The sequence below is a fragment of the Bidens hawaiensis genome, unplaced genomic scaffold, assembly GCF_021521415.1.
Source record: "Bidens hawaiensis isolate Kalapana, Puna unplaced genomic scaffold, B.hawaiensis_p1.1 tig00000760_1, whole genome shotgun sequence".
Classification (NCBI taxonomy): Eukaryota; Viridiplantae; Streptophyta; class Magnoliopsida; order Asterales; family Asteraceae; genus Bidens; species Bidens hawaiensis.
The window spans coordinates 3981850-3998541 of NW_027491043.1; the positions used below are offsets into that span (position 1 = coordinate 3981850).

The 16692-nt window shown below is 48.1% G+C and overlaps 1 pseudogene; it reads right to left on the bottom strand.

The window, feature by feature from the left end:
• Positions 1–12232: 12232 nt before the first annotated feature.
• LOC143535066 (F-box/LRR-repeat protein 12 pseudogene) lies at positions 12233–13657 on the bottom strand (annotated as a pseudogene).
• Between the last annotated feature and the right edge of the window lie 3035 nt (positions 13658–16692).

Genomic DNA, 16692 nt, shown 5'->3' on the forward strand with positions numbered 1-16692 from the left:
CGCAGTATGCAAGCTGCATACGCAGGGAAAAGCCTCCCAATGGTAAAGTAACCCGCCTGTTCCCGCAGTTGCGGATACAAGCCATCAGGGAAGGCTACCCGCACAGCATAGCTACACGCATAAGGCTTAACACTTACAAATATTCAGTGTCACCTGAAAGAATGAGCAGAGGCGGGAGGGGGAAAACTCCCGCCAAAATGGGCCAGTCTGTATGATGGAGGATCTTTTGCGTGATACCTGACGAGGTAAAGACAAAAGATCTGACCAAGAATGCGACAGCTCACTGACAGCAGCGTGGCAGACAGCACGCCACAGCACTGTGACCAATAGCCGCCGCCTGCCCACCAACTCCTGCCAGACCACGTGCCTAGCCTGCAGTTGGTAGAAGACGAAGAGTGCACGGCACGCCTGCTCTGTGTCAGCCGCTACCTATCCACCACTCACAGGTAGGGCACGTGCATAGGTTACAGTTGGTAGCGTGTTGGGCCGGCTAAACCCCTTGGAAACCCACCTTCGGCTATAAAAGACAGCAAATGGTATTATCATTTCATCATCTACTATCTCGTATAACTTACTTGATAATTGCTCTAATAGTATTCATATACTTTTATATTTAAAGAGCAATATAGACTGATTCTCACGCCGGAGGGTGGTCACAAGGAGGAACCCCCCCCTTCACAGTGACGAGCTTACGGTGTCTGTTTTGCAGGTTCCTTGAAGTACAACTTACTCTGCTGGACCTAACCTTCGTGGGAAACATTACTTAGCCCCCAGATTACCCATAATCTGCCAGGGGCCACTTAGTGTTTCTTCATTGGCGCCATCCGTGCATAAAGCTAGAACTACATCTTTCTCCAGTTTTTCAAAACTTCCAAGATGACTAGAGAAACTCCGGTAACCACAACCCCAGCCACTGGGGTAAACACCGGCAACACAATGTTTACAAACACTACCCCAGCCACCCAAGCTGGGGCAAGTGAAGTACATTTTACGAACACTACCCCAGTCACTCATGTAGGGGCAAGTGGAGTAAATATTCCACTGGGATTCACTGATGCCCAGCTGGAAAAACGAACTCGAGCCCCTCGCCAAACACTTGATCAAGTGAAGGCATGGGCCGAGGCACGTCAAAGAGAATTTCAGGCTGAGCTGGACGAACGCTTGCGTTCAGTCCAACAAGCTGAGGAATTCGGTAGTACTCGCCAGCACCTCAACATGAGTAGTGAGTACGAGTACTCAGACGCCGAGAGGGAAGACTCCGACACCGACGCGAACCCTCGCCATAGGGCGAAAGGGAAGCGTAAGGAAACGGATCCCCAGCCAAAAAGGAATTTTGGGGAAGCATTCCAACCAGTCACGGAAAAAAGCTCGCGTGACTTCTCCAAGGCCTTTAGACCTACTGCCACAAACGCAGGAAGGTCAAAATTTGCAAGGGACATTGCAGAAGCAATCGCCCCGAGGAGTGCCAAACAAATGTCCAATATTGGCACATACGATGGTATATCCGACCCAGATGACCATCTGAACAGGTTCATTGCGGGGGCAACCGTCAGTAACTGGACGGAACCCACGTGGTGCTACATGTTCCAGATGACTCTGGTAGGAGCAGCCAGAGCATGGTTCGACCGTTTACCGGTCCACCACATTTATGACTGGGCAGACTTCCAGAACAAGTTCAGTCAACAGTTTAGTCAACAGAGGAAGCACACTGAGGAGCAGTGGACGATCCTCAACTGTGTGAGAGAAGAGGATGAATCCTTACTGGACTTCATCACCCGCTTCAACTCCAAGAAGCTGAGTCTGGGCAACATCAGTGAAGACCTCGTTCGCGCCGCTTTCATTCAGGGCGCTGAATACCCAGAACTCATCCGCACTCTGACGGGTAAAGACGGCATGCCATCCACGTGGGATGCCATAATGACGGCAGCCAAACGCTTTGCCGAAACGGAGAAACAGCTGGGAAGAGATCTCCCCCAGAATACAAACCTCTACACGCAGAGGACAAGGGAGAACAATGTGAGAACCGCCCGGCTAAACAAAAAGAGGCGGCAAGGTATTTGGCAGTCAAGGATAAACTTTGACACCCCCTCAAGCTCTCGCCCTCTGGTTGGCGGAAGGGACAACACGCACCCTTCGAACCGGAAAAACCGTTGGACGCCACTCACCAAGAGCGTCACGGAGATATTTGCCACGGAAAAACTGCCATGGCCAAAAGCCCCAGCGATCCGACAGAAACCCAATGCGGATCAAAGCAAGTCTTGCGACTTCCATGGGACAAAGGGCCATAGCACTGAGGAGTGCACATCCTTGAGGGACATCGTCGAGACATTCGTCAAGGATGGGAGGCTCGCACACCTCGTGGCATCTATCAAGAAGGGAGGAAGGAACGACAACAGGTACAGGGGTAACGGACGAAAGCCCGTCGACATTAGCATCAACATGGTCCAGGGTAAGGTCAGAGGAAGAAAGAGACCGATAACCGAACCATGCGCATGGAAGGAAGCAGAAGTGCGCTTCCCGCGAGTGCCGGGAGGCCCAAACAAAGAAGGCCCCATTGTCATTAAAAGCCAGCTGGGGCACTACATCACCTCCCGCACCCTCGTTGACAATGGCGCATCGTCGACAGTGATGTACAGGCAGTTCTTCGACAAGCTCGACGATGAAGACAAGGAACGCCTGGAGACGGTCTACGCTTCAATGGAAGGGTTTGACGGCAGCATGAACACTCCCTTGGGCATCCTATCTTTCCCCGTCACTCTCACCGATGGGAATTATTCACGCACGGAGGATGTGGATTTTGTTGTAATGAAAAAACCACATCATACGTATGACATCCTATTCGGGAGAGACGGGATGGCAAGATTCAACGCCGTGGTATCCTCAGTCCACGGCATGATGGGATGGCCAACAACTGAAGGCGTAGCGATGATCACGGGCATTCCCCAGGTATGCATCGCATCTGTCTCCTCTAAACCCAAACCGAAGATGGCCAAACAAACCATCACTGAACCTGAACAGTGGGCATTCAATGGGAAATATCCCGATCAGGCCGTTACCATTGGCCCGACAATTGTTGATCCAACACGCACCTTACTCAAGCGCTTACTGCAGCGAAACGCAGACATCTTCGCGTGGACACCAGCCGACATGACTGGTGTACCCCGGGGTAAGGCAGAGCATAAGCTCAAATGCGATCCGGCCGTTACGCCGATCGTACAAAAGCGCAGAGTAATGGGGCCCGAGCAAACCAACGCGTGCAGAACCCAAGTCAAGGAACTCCTTGATGCGGGCATCGTGCGCGTTAGCAAATATCAAACGTGGGTTGCAAATCCCGTAATGGTACCGAAGAATAACAAACAATGGCGCATGTGCATAGATTTCAAAGATTTGAATAAAGCATGCCCCAAAGATTGTTATCCGTTGCCAGAAATTGATCTCAAGGTGGATTCGGTGGCACCATTTCGCCTTAAATGCTTCTTGGATGCGTATAAGGGGTACCATCAAATCCACATGGCTGTAGATGACCAGGACAAAACCGCCTTTCGGACGCCCGATGGCACATTTTGTTATAAAATGATGCCATTCGGACTTAAGAACGCGGGATCCACGTACCAACGACTAATGGACAAAGAGTTTCACGCCCAAATTGGGAGAAACTTGGAAGTCTATATGGATGATTTGGTCATCAAAAGCCCCGAGCCAGAGGCGATGTTGAAAGACATTGAGGAAACTTTCAACACACTTAGAAAGATAAACATGAAGCTCAACCCGAGCAAGTGTTCATTTGGGGTGGAAGAAGGGAAGTTCTTGGGAGTCATTATTACTAAAGATGGCTTCAGAGCGAACCCTGAAAAGGTCGAAGCCATTGTCAAAATGGAATCACCTACCACCATAAAACAGGCTCAAACACTGAATGGACGACTAGTCGCGCTTAACCGCTTTTTGGCAAACCATGCGGATAGGTCGTTCCCATTTGTGTCAACGCTAAGAAATTGTTTAAAGAAAACGCACTTCCGCTGGACACCAGAAGCGGAAGCAGCTTTTCAGGAGATTCGATCACGCCTGATCGAACTCCCAACACTCACAGCACCACAAGCGGGGGAGGAGTTAATCCTATACCTCTCCGCAACAGATAGAGCAACCGGGGCAGTCCTGCTTGTAGAACGAAAAGGCATCCAGATGCCAATCTATTATGTTAGCCGCGTGCTGGCAGATGCGGAAACCCGGTACTCTACCCTGGAAAAACTGGTCTTGGCACTTATTCACGCTTCACGCAGGTTGAGACAATATTTCCAGGGTCACCCAATCACTATTCTCACCAACTTCAAACTCTCAAATGTTCTAGGCAAACCCGAGTTATCGGGACGTCTAGCCAAGTGGGCAATTGAATTGGGAGAATATGCGATTCAATACAAGCCGAGACCAGCCATTAAAGGCCAGGTCCTGGCTGATTTTATTGCAGAAGTCCCCGCTTCACGGGAGAAAGAGTGCCAGGAGGAGGTTCAACCCTCCCCAGCACACGAAATCAATGAGGTCTGGCGACTCTACACTGATGGAGCAGCTAGTAACGAGGGTTCAGGCGCAGGGTTAAAATTAACAAATCCAGCAGGCCAGGAATATACTTATGCTATTCGGCTGGATTTTCCAAGTACGAATAACGAGGCTGAATATGAAGCATTCCTGGCCGGATTGAGGATTGCGCGTAAAATGGGTGTAAAAAATTTGGAAGCCCATGTAGATTCCATGCTAGTGGCAAACCAAATAAACGGGACGTACACGGCTGTGAACGACACAATGGCCCTGTACCTTGCCCAGGCCAAAGCCATCATGCGCGATTTTAATGATTGTAAAGTGATACACGTCAAGCGCAGCGAAAACAAATCTGCGGATGCGTTAAGCAAGCTTGCATCACTGGCCTTCACCCACTTGGGAAAGGACATCCGCGTGGAACTCCTCGAAACACCATCAGTCCCGCACAAGGAAATCTGTGTCATCCAAACCGGTACAGAAACATGGATGACCCCAATAATAAAATACCTTGAAGCAGGAACGTTACCAGAGTCGAAGTCACAGGCAAGAAAACTACGCTGTAAAGCACTGAATTATCAGCTGGTCAATGACATCCTTTACAGACGTAACTTTCTTGGCCCATTGTTAAGATGCGTGGACAACCAAGATGCCGACTACCTCCTAAGGGAGGTTCACGAAGGCATCTGTGGAGTACACGCAGGCCCCCGCGCTGTGGTAGCCAAGCTAAACAACGCGGGATACTTCTGGCCGGGGATGCATATGGACGCGTTGGCATACATCAGAAAATGCAGATCTTGCCAGCTTTACGCACCCAACACGCATCGCCCGAAAAATGAACTTGTTCCTGTCACTTCCTCGTGGCCATTTCAGAAGTGGGCCATTGACGTGACAGGCCCATTTCCTACAGCAGCTGGGAATGTTCAGTTCCTAGTGGTAGCCATTGACTACTTCACCAAATGGATAGAAGCGAAACCTTTAGCCCAAACAACCGCAAAGCATATCAAAAAATTTATTTGGGAATTTATTATTTGTCGTTTTGGACTTCCACAGAATTTGGTAAGCGATAATGGCACCAACTTTGCTGACAAGAAGCTACAGCAGTGGCTGAAAGAACTTCAAATCACCCACACCTTTACCTCAGTGGCACACCCGCAAGGTAACGGTGAGGTGGAAAGAGCAAATAAGAGCATCGTCGAAGGCATAAAGAGAAGACTCTTGGAACATAGATCCGGTTGGGTGGACGAGCTTCCACACGTCCTTTGGGCAAACAGAACGCTGAAGAAGACCAGTACGGGAGAAACCCCGTTCAGTCTCACTTATGGCACTGAAGCCATGATCCCAGTCGAAATCGGTTTACCCTCACCAAGGGTCTTAATCCAACCAGAAGACAATGATGCGGAAAGACGGTTAGACCTTATGCTAACCGAAGAGCGCAGAGACTTAGCCGCCGTGCGTGAAGAAAACTACAAACGACAAATGCAAAAATACTACAACACGCGGGTAAAACTCTGCAATTTCAATAAAGGAGACTACATACTGCGTAACAACGAGGCTTCGAACCAACAACGCCCAGGAAAGTTGGCCCCGATTTGGGAAGGGCCATACGTTATCAAAGAAGTTCTGGGAAAGGGCGCATACCGGCTCGAAAGGCTCGATGGCACTCCCATCCCTAGAACATGGAATGGAGCTCAATTACGCAAATGTTATATGTAGATCAATTCCAACTTGTAAAGAAAAGGCCTAGAGCCACTTCTAATGGAAATGATTCTCCTTTCATGATGTATTGATAGCTTGTAACCTATGAACTTCCCTTACGGGAAGAAGTAGTTGCGTGTGGAAGGCGGCAATACCCGCATAAACACAACGCCAAAATGTTAAAAAGTTCTAAGGAAAACCTACACGCAGGTCAGATGTAGGTAAAGATTAGCCATCCTTGTAAGTGCAAGTGACGGTCTTACCCGCACAATCACAAACAAGGAAGCCAAACTTAACTTACCATCTACCACGTTAAAAGGTTAACTTATGAACACTTAAAAAAGGATAAGAAAAACCTACACGCAGGTCAGATATAGGTCTAAAGTTAAAGCCATCCTACTAAGTGCAAGTGACGGTTGCACCCGCACAATCACGAAAGAGGAAGCGAAAACTTTAGTCCATTATCAACCACGTTCAAAGGTTTAACTTAATGCCTTAGAAATTTCGAAAAGGAAAACCTACACGCAGGTCAGATAGAGGGTAAAGATTAGCCATCCTACCAAGTGCAAGTGACGGTTTTACCCGCACAATCACGAAGGAGGAGGCAAAACTTTAACCCATCATCAACCACGTTCAAAGGTCCTTATTCTAAAACACTTGGAAAATTGCTAATTCAAACTAAGTATGCAAGTCATAAGTTTATAAAGCAAGGAAACCAAGGAAGGAAATAACAATCTTATACGCAAAAAGATTAATATTTCACAATCTATTACAAGAATGGCTGGGTAACTACCCGCCTAAAAGAAATCTATACAAAGCCAAGTCTATCCTAGCAGTGGGAAAAGATCTTCAGGATCAGGCTTCAGGGCCACCTCCGCTTGGACCAGCACCGTCAGAGCGCGGCTGCCCAAGGAAAGCCTTAAGGATGTTTAGCCCATCATCAGCAGCAGCAGCTTCATTCACCTTTTCCACCACTGGATGCGGGAAGGAAGCGTACTGGTTCACAGCTTGGTCATAAGCAGCTTCAGTATTAACATTGAATAAAGGGAAGTTGGAGGGCGGAAAGCCTCTCTCAGCAAACCCTAGACCAAGCAGGAAGCCAGTCTTCTCCCCATCCTCATGAGAAGCGTTGAGGGCTGCGCTCATCGCATCGTCATAAGAGGTCTCTGAAAGGACCCGACGCACAACCTACAAAAGAATACAAGTTAGAACATTTTCTAATTACGAGCGGAAAGCGTAAAGAAAAAGATAAAGATACCTGAGGCAACGCTTCTCGAAGCAGCCATTGGAGGGTAGCTTGACTTTCTTTGTAAGCACGTTCGGCTCCGCTTTTATCAAGGTTGGCAAGTTGAACTTCCTTGGCGGCAGCCTCTTCGACGCTTTTGAGTTTCCTTTCAGTACGGTCAAGCACCCCCCTCTGGTCAAGGATCTCCTGCAGCTTCTTGGCATCTTCCATTGCCAAGGCGTCATGAGCATGCTGAAGAGCCTTTAATTTGCATTTAAGCTGCTCATTCTCTTCGCGAAGCGGCTCAGCAACAGCTTCAGCCTTGGCAGCCCTCTCAGTTGAGTTTCGCACAGTCTCCTTAGCCAGCCGAAGCTGTTCATTCACAGCTTGGGCAGCCTTGGAGCGGGCCTCGAGTCGCGCCTGGACCTCAACCTCGAGGGCCTTGAATGCCTTCTCCTTCTCGGCTGCGGCAGCGGCCAACTGCCGGTTCTCCTCCCGAAGAGCCCGCGCTTCAGATACATCTTTGGCGCGAGCTGCTTTTAACTTGTCGTTTTCACGACAAAGCAGCTCGACGCGGGGCTGCGTCCGGGCCTGGAGAACCCGAAGCTCATTGGTTAGCCTACCCTCTTGGTAGCTAGCCATGGCTTCCCCCAACGCACCATGAGGAGCAGCGTGGCGAGCCCAGTCCACGCACTCCACAGGGGTACGAAGGGTTGTTCCTCGGCGTATGTTCCATCTTGGAACATACACTTCATTGGAATCCGACACTGCAAAAGAAACAAAGGCAGTTAGGAAAAGATGATAAAAATATACAAAGGAAAAAGAACCCTACGTACCTGTAGGGTCAATAACAGGCCGATAGCCGCCAAACCCATCACCTGAACCTAAAGGAAATCCATCCAACAGGTCAGGTAGACGGGAAGGTGGCATAGATCGGCGGGAAGCCCGGCGCGTACCTGATGGTCCGGCCATCGGTGCCGGTGGCGCAGGTATAGTGGCAGCCGCTGTGGTAGCCATTGTTGGCGCCACCTCCTCAGCAACAGTAACCGCCGGCTCCGTGAAAGATGCTGTAAAAATTGCACTCACGGCCGGCGGAGACAACTTCTCAGCTGGAACAGCCTCAGGAAGGCTGGAACCAGCGGAAGCAGGCACAGACGCCTGGGTCGACGCCTCGGGAAGGCTGACCGAGCCTTCCCTCATTGGCGGGGGAATACTTGCTCCAACTCCACCCTGGAATGCGTCAACATCCACACCTGCACAAGCAAAAGTGTTAGAAAAATTTATTTGAAACAACAAATCTAGACAAGAATTATGGGGGCACTTACGGGGTTTCTTGAGCTTGAACGTACGGACGAGCGGGGGCGAACCCGATGGAGCCGGCCTCTTGACACCGGTAACCGTCGTCGTCGCTGCCTCCCCGGAGGTAACAGCTACAGCCTCCGGAGCGGTGGTCTCCTCACCACCGGGCTCCCCCGCCACCTCTGCACTATCTGACTCCGAGTCAGATAGGACTACCGGGTCGGCCGTAGAGGCCACCTTCTCCTTGCCTTTCCCGACGGCAGCCTTTTTCTTCCGCACCAGTGGAGGACCTTCTGCGGATTCCTCAGAAGAAGAAATGTCAACTCCAGCAGCAGGCACAGCATTGAGAGGTTCAGGGTAGAAGATAGGCTTACCTGGCCGTCGGTGGCTCAGGATCTCTTGGCCTGGCGGGTAAACCTCCACGAACCGACCCGCGGTCTGCTCTAAGATGGGCAACTCGTTCTCGTCCAGAGCACGAGTACCCATCCGCGCGGGACCATCTTCCTCCCGCGGGTTCAGGAGCGACTGAAGATCGTTCCCCTCTGAAATCATCAAGAAAGTTAGAAAAAATCGAAGTCAGCAAAATGAAACAAGACGTACCATAAGGGACAGAGTTCGAACCATATTCAAGGACGATCGGAACCTTATCCGCATTCGCCGCCTTCCACACCCGGCTCATCCCCAGCATCACCATCGCCGACTCCGGAAAACGGAAAACCGGGGACTGGACCCGGGATATCTTCGAGAACCATTCCGCCTCCTCGTAGTTGAGGGCGGGAAGGTTCGGAAGCGCCTGACCATTCTTGAACTTCATGGCGATGGGGATGGCGCGAGCAGATATGAAGAAGAACTCTCTTCTCCACGAGCGAAGACTCCGCTCGGTGGTACAAATCTTTAAACCCTTGATACGGGTTGTAAGAGTGTACCACCCCTGGATGCACCTCCAAGTGTAGAAGGTCATCAAACGGTCAACGAGGGGCTCAAGGCCCAGTATCCGGCACACCCACTCAAAGTGCCGGACCTTGGCAATGGCCATAGGGTGCACCTCTGTCAGGTGCACACCGTGCCTCTCCAGAACACGGTACACAAACTTTGTCAACGGAAACCTAAGGTTTCCGTAGACAAAGAATGCAGCATAAACCCCGATCTTGCCACTAGGGGCATCGTACACAGTATGGTGGGGTTCAGGAAACTCAGGCTCGAGAGACTCGAGCATGAACTTCCTGACAATATACTGGTACAGATCGACAGGAAGAGAGCACTGGCATTCGCCAGCAGTCTTCTGGTCATCAGCATCATGAGAAGGCATGGTGGAAGAAAGAAGAGATTTCAGAGTAATGCTTTACTGAAAAGAGAAATTCGCCGGAAATTACTGGAGAAGAAGAGATGAAAGTGGAAAGTGTGAATTGCAAATAACCCTCTCCCCCTTTATATAGTAATCGCAATTAATGCGATGAAATTAATACGGAAGAGAGAGAAGTCAAAGGTGCAATGAAACTATGACACGTGGCAAAGGCAAGCTGGCAACAGCTGTCAAAAGGACGTGTGCCAGAGATTTCGCGGCTACGCGCCCGGAATCCCGTGCCCACGCGCCTGAAAAAACAACTGGAATGACCACATAATGTCATGTCGCCATAACTTCTGGCACGTCCTGACACAGTCAGAAGAAACCGTCGCACGACGTTTGAGGTATTGGGTTGTTATCCATCCACCAACTCTTCAAATTTCAAAATTTAAAAAAATTTTTGAAGACTAAGGTTCAAAACAGTAAGCGGGAAAATACCCCTTACCTTGGCAAACAAGTAACCATAAGCCGGGTGTGGGTACAGTGTAAAGGCAAAACCCTTCACATACCTAACACCCGCAGGGAATTGAAGCCAAAATATTTGGCAACCAAGTAACCATAAGACGAGTGCGGGTACAGTGTAAAGGCAAAACCCTTCACATACCTAGCACCCGCAGGGAATGGACGCCAGGAATACCTTGGAAGTAAAGTAACCATAAGACGGATGCAGGTACAGTGTAAAGGCAAAACCCTTCACATACCTAGCACCCGCTGAGAATTGAAACCAGGAAGGATCTTCTGGGCAATGCTTGTGAAAACGGAAATAATATCCCCGCGTAGCGGGAACATCGAGTACTACGTTGTTTGAGGCTCCAAGATGGAATTGGTGGTTTAAACATAATTGATCACTATGTTCAAAAAACTACCAGAACCACAGGGAGAATCCGCACAACTAAAACTCAATGCTCCTGACTTGCGAGGAGGTTACAGACCTACCCGCATCATACCCAAAGACCAAGCAGGAAACTCGGGAATTTCTGCAAGTGACAAGGACTTCCGCGGGAAGAACCCCCATGGAAAACCTTACAAAAACCCCTTTTCAAAACCCTTTGCTTATAAGTCCAAAAGTTCACCTCACTTTATTAGACATTCGTGAAAAGAACATTGGACTGGGGGGACTTGAAGAGGTAGGTCCCAGCAGGGCTCAGTTGGTCCCGCATGACTCACCTTGAACAGGGATGTCTGCGCAAAGACCATCTACTCCCGCAGGACCCACCATGCTCAGAGAAGCCTACGCGCAGTATGCAAGCTGCATACGCAGGGAAAAGCCTCCCAATGGTAAAGTAACCCGCCTGTTCCCGCAGTTGCGGATACAAGCCATCAGGGAAGGCTACCCGCACAGCATAGCTACACGCATAAGGCTTAACACTTACAAATATTCAGTGTCACCTGAAAGAATGAGCAGAGGCGGGAGGGGGAAAACTCCCGCCAAAATGGGCCAGTCTGTATGATGGAGGATCTTTTGCGTGATACCTGACGAGGTAAAGACAAAAGATCTGACCAAGAATGCGACAGCTCACTGACAGCAGCGTGGCAGACAGCACGCCACAGCACTGTGACCAATAGCCGCCGCCTGCCCACCAACTCCTGCCAGACCACGTGCCTAGCCTGCAGTTGGTAGAAGACGAAGAGTGCACGGCACGCCTGCTCTGTGTCAGCCGCTACCTATCCACCACTCACAGGTAGGGCACGTGCATAGGTTACAGTTGGTAGCGTGTTGGGCCGGCTAAACCCCTTGGAAACCCACCTTCGGCTATAAAAGACAGCAAATGGTATTATCATTTCATCATCTACTATCTCGTATAACTTACTTGATAATTGCTCTAATAGTATTCATATACTTTTATATTTAAAGAGCAATATAGACTGATTCTCACGCCGGAGGGTGGTCACAAGGAGGAACCCCCCCTTCACAGTGACGAGCTTACGGTGTCTGTTTTGCAGGTTCCTTGAAGTACAACTTACTCTGCTGGACCTAACCTTCGTGGGAAACATTACTTAGCCCCCAGATTACCCATAATCTGCCAGGGGCCACTTAGTGTTTCTTCACCAACCCAACCCACCCGTTCAGTTTGTTTGAAAAGGCTTTAGAAGTATGCACATATTAACCAAATTTTCACTGTAATATTAATAACTGACTCATCAAGTTCTACATAAACTAGATAAACCCCTGTGATTTTAACCAATTACACTTCAAAATAACTTCCATCTAAAACAATCTTTTAACAAATTACCATCAAAAGAAATGTTTAGGCATAATACACATAACTTCTTCAGGTTTCATTTCAACATCCCATCTTGCCATCTTGAACATCGTTATCGCCAGCGAACTCACATTTTGACATCTCGTAATATAAATAACCGAGAGACGTTTACACCCGTTCCTTAAAGCCAACAACCCTCGATCACAAAAACCCCGACACCCATTCACATGAACCTGCTCTAAATTATCACAATATTTGCCAATCGACTCCCAACCCGAAACCCCAATCTCAGAACACAAAGACAAATTCCACTCTTTCAACAACGGACACCCTTTCGATATCTCCATTACTGTTTCATCACCAACCGTTCTACATAACCGAAAGTTCAAAATTTTAATATTTTTACCAAGCCCGTTACTAATCGCTCTTAAACCGTCCCCACGAATGCACCAACTAAGAGAAGAAACATTCAGATACTCGAGCCCGCCTCCACTCAAAATACCCAAGATGCCCTCGGGTTCAAGCTTGCAAGAATCAGCTTCCAAACAGGCCAAAGTTTCAGAACACCTGTCAAACCCAACTCCTTTGACTTTCTCACAATGAGAAATCTTGATCGCTCGAATCTCACGGCAATTCTTTGTAATAAAAGAGATTCCTGTGTCGGTTATACGAGAACACCACTCAAGATTCAAGTCTTTTAAAAACCTGCATGATTTAGCTAAAAGTTTTAACCCGCTATCGCTTATATCGCAGCGATAAAGACTAATAAACGAAAGATTTGGACAACCGATAGCCACTGAAGAAAGAACCATGTCGGTAACTTTGAAACAGCAATCAAGATAAAGCGACTTCAGCTTTGACCCGTGATTTGCAGTTGACTTAAACCCGAATCTTGAAGATTTACACACCCGGATAAAGATAAGAGCTCTAATCGCGTAAAACGTTTAATTAGCTTATCAAGAATGATTGAATCAATGTCGGTAATACTTTTAGACAACGAGTCTCGGTTAAACCGAAAGAACGAGCATCCAAATTCCAACGACTTGCGTGTTATATTTTGTATATGAAGCATGCGGTGACAGGTTAGACCTAAAGATAATCGGTCAACACTCGAGTCAAACTTTTCAAAGATGAAAAACAAACAATCATCAGGAAGATGCATTATAGAAGAATAATTTTCTTGATCAACTCCCTTCATTTGTAAGCTGGTCATTGGTATCTAACGGTTGTAAAGCTCGGATTTTTATTACAATTTGCTTATAATGTGATTCGATATCATGCATGGTATGTGTGTCACCATAACTGTATCCTACTTGGACACCACATTGGCGACATAATAACTTTGTTTTTGAACTGTGATTGTTTAAACAAATTGGAAAACAAGATGGCTCGTCTAATTGAGTGAATCGACTAAGATCGATGGATTCAAAAGATATAGAACCTTTTTTTATGGATTTGCGATACTTAGAGCCGATTTCGGATGTTATTCGGTTTGAGGATGCTAGATTCAGAGGATATCCACATGAACCACAACTGCTTCAAAGAAACCGAAACAAAGATTAGTACAAAGCATTTTCACTTTTACATCCGTTTTAATGACAGGGTAGCTTATTTAAAGAAGATGAAACTAAATGTCTAGAGACACCGAATCAAGATAAATCAATTTAAGTGTTTCATGTGAGAAAATCAAAATTAAAAGATTAAGATTTGTTTGGTTCTTGTAAAAATTTAGTGTCCTGAAATGATCTTCTCCGTGTACACGCACGCACACACAAGGCAAGGTTAATTACATAACAAAAAGAAAGAACCTAGACCGTTGAATTTTTTTATCAATGAAGAGGTATGCACCCGCCTTAACATCGAGCGGGGCGGGTCAACCCACAAGATATAGACAAGAGGCTTGAAATCAAGATGTCATGAAGGCACAAAGCCAAAACCTATGCGCATGGCGCATATCACATATGCTCACGCATATCACATATGCTCACGCATCACATATGCTCACGCATATCACATATGCTCACGCATCACATGCTCACGCACCATATGTGCTCACGCATATCACATCTGCGCGTGGCGCATCTGCGCGTGGCGCATATCACATATGCTCACGCATATCACATCTGCGCGTGGCGCATATCACATATGCTCACGCATATTACATATGCTTGCGCATGAAACATCTGCGCGTGAGAATAAAGAGAAGACCTCGCGCATCCTCAGGATAGGCCCACATGCACATAATCAACCTCGTCCTTATCCAAATCAGGATAAGGACAACCCTGATTGTGCTCATCAGACAACCTTCCAGAAGGTATCCTTTAAGGAATAAAGAATATGCTGATGTTGACAGCTGCCAATGAAAGGTGGACAACTCAGCAAAACCCATGTGCTACCACGTGATTGCACATGGGTCAGGTGAAATACCTTGGTCAGAGAATAATCAATGAAAAAGCACCAGGTGTCCTAAGGACACGTGGCGCGAAGCAATAGGAGGAGGCCAAAAAGGCCCTAATGGGATCTGAGCCCAATCATTGGAAACCCTAACACTATAAATACCACACCACCTCCACAAGGGGAGGTAAGCAAGAAAATACACTCTAAATCCTTACTCACTCTCAGATTATTATTATCTTCTCCTACAATCTCTTATTCTCACACCGGAGGGTTACCCCAAAGAGGACCCCTCTGTCCCTTTCTGAGGGGTAAGTTTACGGTGCTGCTCGTTTTGTAGGTGGAAGAATTCATACTTCGGAAAACCATCGGTGATCTAGCATACTCATACCCGAGGAAAGTTGATCGTCTACCAGTGAGCCGATCCACGTTTCTTCATTGGCGCCATCACCTATTAAAACGGCAACAAAATCACTATCTCATCAGTTCTCTCTGAAAAACTTCACCATGGTTTCCGGTGTTCGAAACAGCGATCAAGTTCTGGAGGATAATGAGCTTGAGGATGTTAATGAGGGACAGCAGTTTCTGAGGGCGCCGCGTGATACTGCGCGCACCACCAGTAACCATCCCTTCATCACAACACCTCATAGCCAGACTGAAACTCCTCCAGACGGGATCTCACGTTCCAGAATCTGACTGGTGCAAAACAAAAAGGACCAATGGGTCCGGAAGTTGAAACCAATGACCCTAAAGAATGGCTCATAAACGAGCAACGGCGTTTAATGGACAAATACAATGAGCTGGTCAAACACAAAAAGTTAGCTGACTTAACACAAAGGCTCGCATTTGACAAACAAACCATTCAGGGACAACAAAAAGGGCCCGCGCGCCGGAAGATGGTCACTTTGTTCACACCGAACATGCTGATTTTAGTGATGAAGAAGTGCACAGCATGAGGAAGACGCGAGATACTCATGCAGGAGGCTCACAGCTCCGCGCGCACATGAACATAGCGCCTGGAGCCAAAGCCGATATGGATCTATACACACCGTACAACCCACCAGCGAGAGGGCAAGTGGACGTAACCACACCATATAGGCCAGCCATCTTGGTGAAGCATTCAAAATTCACTGAGCGCATCGCGAAGGCTCCCATTCACCACAAAACCAAGATGCCAAGCGGTTTGGGCAAGTACGACGGCACAACAGATCCAGACGATTTCTTACAAGGTTTCTACAACACTGGAAACCTAGAAAGCTGGACGATGCCAACATGGTGTCACATGTTTGCTCGCTGCCTCACGGGCGCAGCGCGTGTTTGGTTTGAAAGCTTGCCGACTGGACAAATCGATGGGTTCGAAGAGCTATTGGAGAAGTTCCAGGCTCACTTTGTACAGCAGCGCAGACACACGCGCGACCCCGATGACATTATGCACTGCGTGCGCAGGAATGATGAAACCATTGAAGACTACATAACCCGTTTCAATCAGGAATCTCTTGCAATTGGAGGTATCACTGAGCAACTCTTGCGCGTGACCTTTATACAAGGTGCGCGCAGTGATCAACTCCGCAGAGCTCTCGTGAGCAGAGATGGCATGCCAACCACTTGGGCTAAGCTAATGGAAGCATCGGCAGTCTTCGCGAGAAATGAAAAACAAATTGCCCAAGATAGAGCAAGAGACAGAGGGCATCAAACAGAAGCACCACGCAACAATGAAAGGAGGGGCAAACAAAACTCCGTATGGTCCAGGTTGCAACAAACCAGCTATTCTCCCGCAGAAAAGCAAGCGCAACCAAGTTCACCCCAGCCCCAAAAAGACATTCGTAATCGCGGAGAAGGTGACAAGAGGGAAGGCGGCAGAGAGCCTAACAGACCTCTACCAAGAATATGGACTCCCCTCACCAAAACGCCTTCGCAAGTGTTAAGCACAGAGAATGTTCAGTTTAAAAGCCCCAAGCCATTACTCCATAAGGGACCACCAAACAGTGGCAAGTATTGTG